At 42.6% G+C, this 4,042-nt stretch overlaps 1 non-coding gene across 1 annotated transcript; it reads right to left on the reverse strand.

The window, feature by feature from the left end:
- Positions 1-3,620: 3,620 nt before the first annotated feature.
- Positions 3,621-3,761, reverse strand: LOC140899014 (U4 spliceosomal RNA). The gene has a single exon (XR_012155181.1). It is a non-coding gene; the product is annotated as a U4 spliceosomal RNA (small nuclear RNA).
- Between the last annotated feature and the right edge of the window lie 281 nt (positions 3,762-4,042).

Below are 4,042 nucleotides of genomic sequence, written 5' to 3' on the forward strand. Positions count from 1 at the left end.
TGCATCATGCACATTAAGGTAGGCTAGGCTGCACTAACCAGTTAAATTCTTGGTTGGAAGTGATGAGCTTTGATTCTATGTACAAAACAATAGTACAACAGTAATTACTGCTGTTGATAAAGATTATATCACTAACCACCTAATGGAGAATTAGGTTATGTGTGCTGGAAAGACTACAGTATGGATTTAGAGATTCAGATAGGTTATAGGCAAGAAGAAGGCAACAAGAAGGGACTAGCTTCAAAGGCCAATTCTGAGCTGATTTACATCCAGTGCCATCCTGTTAAAATCTCAGAGTGTAAATAAGCACAACATTAAACCAACAGTCCAGGGCCATTGTAGAAGAAGGACTCATTGCTTCTGAACAAGTATGTGTCAAGACATGAAAGGCAAACGCAGAATTGGCCGGATCCTGGATGTTATTGATTGCTTGCAACTGCCATTGAAATTAATGGGCCTCAATACCTCTCAGAATTGGGCCCTTAGGAAACAGACTTTGCTCTAGCTGCTGAATTGAGCTCTGTGTGAAATGCCTGGTGAAGTAGAACTGGCAAGGCCATCACCACTGGTGATATGATTTTCCAGTAAAACAGCTTTTAAATCAAACCTCTAAGGGACTTGTCTTCACGGCAAGTTAGCTCAAGTTATAGACTCAAGTGGTCCCCTTAATTCAAGTCCCACCCATACACAAAACTGCCTCACTTGAGTGCCTTGGTGCTTTTAACCTGAGTTAACTGGAAGAGGCTAAAACTTGAGTGAGCATAAGATATCAGTTGCTAGCATGACCAATTGTTAGTGTAGGCCCACATTAACTTAATATGGGTTCTATTAGTCCTCCAATGCCTTTCCACAATGCCTCCTCAGCTGAATATTCTTGTCATCTACTTCTTCTCTGCTTCAGGAACAGACATCACTTCCCACTTCACATGTGCCAGTTTGGCATTCAGTCCCCACATTCGTGTGTGGTATCTAGTGCTAACAGATGCAGTTCTCCCGCTCTGGTACCAAACTTTGTCTGACTAGAATGGCAAGCCAGAGAACACATTCCCAGTGTGTTGCTATCTGGCTCGAGGCAGACATGAAGGTTTTTGTAGCTCAAGAGGAGTAACTTGAGTTAACTATGTAGTGAAGCCATATCCTTAAAGAAAATGACTGCATTTCTGGTGAAAGATGCCAAATGGGCAACACTGGAAAATAAAGTCATTGTTTTTTTAATAGAGCAAGTACAGTACAGAGGTAGGCTTCCTTACCCCACCTTCGCCCTACTAACAGGGCAATTTATTAAGTGATCCATCCCCTGTCATTCAATCCCCATATCTGGCAGTCAGAGGCTCCAGGCTCCCCCTTCTCTACTCAAACCACTTAGACCATCCATCTGTTTCTCTCCAATGCTCTGGATCCCTAGCCATGCAAATAGGGAATACATTTGTTCATTGAGCTTTGAGATAGGGGAGTCAGATAGGCAATGAGTCAACCGCTCAAAAGCTGCACTAAATTTGCACAAAATGAAGGATTGCAGATGCCCTCTTCAATACAGGGATTCAACCCATGGCAACTAAGGCTGTGATGTGATGTAAGTACCTGATGATCTATCATGATGTGAAAGGTGTGAGATGGGTACTGTCCACATAATATATCTATGCATTAAAGACAATGGCAGCCACAACACAGAATTTAGCCCATTAGGATCAGCTAACCAGTAATCAGCAGGTGCTTTTTCCAAGATAAAAGGCTATGGTTTCTTCATGGTAAAAGTCTAAGATCACTTTTATAAGTGAGTAAATTCTAATACATTGCTTGACATCATGTGATGTAGTATGGGTATATTCAAATCAGTCTCTAGAAGCTATTGAAATACCTCTGAACTCTCCAGAAGGGTCTTGTGTGTCACCCCCAACTCTTCATTCTCAGGCCTCTGTGGAAGGAAATCCCAGCCTTCTCCCTGCTGGCGGTATTAGCCTCTGACTGGTTTTATTTAATATATAGTATCAGAGGGGTCACCGTGTTAGTCTGTATCCACAAAAACAACGTGGAGTCCGGTTGCACCTTAAAAACAAACAGATTTATTTGGGTATAAGCTTTCATGGGTAAAAAGCCCACTTCTTCAGATGCATGGAGTGAAAATTACAGATACAACCATAAATATATTTTGGCACATGAAGAGAAGGGAGTTACAAGTGGAGAACCAGTGTTGAAGGCCAATTTAGTCAGGGTGGATGTAGTCCACTCCCAATAATTGATGAGGAGGTGTCAATACCAAGAGAGGGAAATCTGAAATGGTTGTGGGTGAGGACAAAGTCACAAAGCTCAGCCACCAGGTGTGCTGTGGCTACATCAGGGATACTATTCTTGACAGCTTGTAGTCCATCTTCATGTGGAATATTGGTGTAAAGAGCTTCTACATCCATGGTGGCCAGGATGGTGTTTTCAGGAAGATTGCTAATGCATTGTAGTTTCCTCAGGAAGTCAGTGATGTCTCAAAGATAGCTAGGAGTGCTAGCAGCATAGGGTCTGAGGAGAGAGTCCAAATAGCCAGGTAATCCTGCTGTAGGAGTGCCAATGCCTGAGATGATGGGATGGATTTCCAGGATTATGGATCTTGGGTAGCAGATAGAATACCTCTGGTCCAGGCTCTAGGGGTGTGTCTGTGTAGGTTTGTTCCTGAGCTTTGTGACTTTGTCCTCACCCACAACCATTTCAGATTTGGGGACAACCTATACCTTCAAGTCAGCAGCACTGCGATGGGTACCCGCATGGCCCCACAGTATGCCAACATTTTTATGGTTGATTTAGAACAATGCTTCCTCAGCTCTTGTCCCCTAGCACCCCCCTAGGCTGGCTCACTGTAAAAGCAATGTTCCCTCTCTTGGTATTGACAGCTCCTCATCAACTATTGGGAGTGAACTACATCCACCCTGACTAAATTGGCCTTCAACATATGTTAAAAGAAAAGGAGTACAGCTGTAGCTCAGGAAAGCTTATGCTCAAATAAATGTTAGTCTCTAAGGTCCCACAAGTACTCCTTTTCTGTTTGCAGATACAGACTAACAGGGCTGCTACTCTGAAATGAATATACCTTAGTCTTTAAGGTGCAACTGGGCTCCTTGTTATTTCATATATAATGTCTTTACTTTGCTGAAGAGGTTTCTCTAGTATTTTTTTGCTTTCTCTCCTTTTAATTTTCATTCCCCTTTCAATAGCTGTGGAAATACAAAATGAGACTTATTTAAAATTAATGTTAGAGTTGCTCTCAGCTTATTAAAATATTTTATTAGCAGGAACAGATTGTGGCAAAAAATAAAGGGAATAAAAGCATACATCTCTATCACACATAGATGCAATAAACTTCTATGTACTTGATAAATTACCAGATTTTATACAAACAGAGGTGGCAGAAAAGGCCATAAAAATGATTTATGAAAGCCATTAAAAAAGCAATAAACAAACATAAAACTAGCACAAACAGTAGAGTAGACAAACAATTATATACGTGCCTCTATCCCGAATACAAAACAGACTACCCTCCAACAAGTATAAAAGCCACCAATAAACAAAAATTGCTTAAAGAAACATGAATATTTAAAGCCCGTTTGAATCTAATATTAACCAACATTATTCAGTCTCCGTAGAGACTGTCAAAAATTGCCAATGCCGACTATATTTCAAGTCGTCATGGCGGGGTATTGGGAAAAGTTTTCAATTAGCAATAATCGCGCCTCGGATTAACCTCATTGGCTACGATACTGCCACTGCGCAAAGCTAACGATAAGCTCGCCGCCGTCGCAGCCCCTCGACGGATCATGGTCTCCTCAGTTAGGGGGAACGCTGGTATAACGGGGCGGCAAGTCGCGTACGAGCCGCCCTGAGGAACACCGCCTCTGACACCCAGGAGTGCCAGCCAAATCCAGCAGGGTTGAGGGGTTCAGCGCCTTCATGTCACTCAAAACCATCAGATCGCCGCAGAGATCTCTGGGAGTTGCTATGCAAATTAGATATTGACGTCGCCAGGCCGGAGCCTGCCTGAGGCGGATTCAGCAGCCGA

The sequence above is a fragment of the Lepidochelys kempii genome, chromosome 15 (genome assembly GCF_965140265.1).
Source record: "Lepidochelys kempii isolate rLepKem1 chromosome 15, rLepKem1.hap2, whole genome shotgun sequence".
Taxonomy (NCBI): Eukaryota; Metazoa; Chordata; order Testudines; family Cheloniidae; genus Lepidochelys; species Lepidochelys kempii.